Source organism: Haliaeetus leucocephalus, unplaced genomic scaffold (genome assembly GCF_000737465.1).
Source record: "Haliaeetus leucocephalus isolate CR32 unplaced genomic scaffold, Haliaeetus_leucocephalus-4.0 Scaffold76, whole genome shotgun sequence".
Classification (NCBI taxonomy): Eukaryota; Metazoa; Chordata; class Aves; order Accipitriformes; family Accipitridae; genus Haliaeetus; species Haliaeetus leucocephalus.
The window spans coordinates 2,380,229-2,380,565 of NW_010972512.1; the positions used below are offsets into that span (position 1 = coordinate 2,380,229).

The 337-nt window shown below is 35.9% G+C and overlaps 1 protein-coding gene across 1 annotated transcript in view; it reads right to left on the reverse strand.

Moving 5' to 3' along the window:
- DNM3 (dynamin 3) overlaps positions 1-337 on the reverse strand; it is a 185,051-nt gene that overhangs the window by 134,748 nt on the left and 49,966 nt on the right. The gene's annotated exons all lie outside the window — the stretch shown is intronic.

The window sequence follows — 337 nt, forward strand, 5'->3', positions numbered from 1 at the left end:
GGGGGTGGTGGGTGTGGAGAGCTTCATATTATAGTATTATCTGACATGCTTTCTTAGCCATAGCTGGGGGGAGTGAAGTTTGAGGTTTCATTCTAAGAGTATACACGAACCCCAGCACACACTTCAGGAAAACCATTCCCAAATACACACAGTAATACTACATTTTCCTTTGATTAATGTATTTCTTAATTTATTACACTCGCAGGATCTTGAGTTAAAAGTTTAATTGATGCACACAATTTTCATATTGAGTTAAAAGTTTAATTGATGCACACAATTTTCATATCAGAAAGTTCAATGCTCAGCAGTTCTTTCCACTTAAACATTCAACATGTCT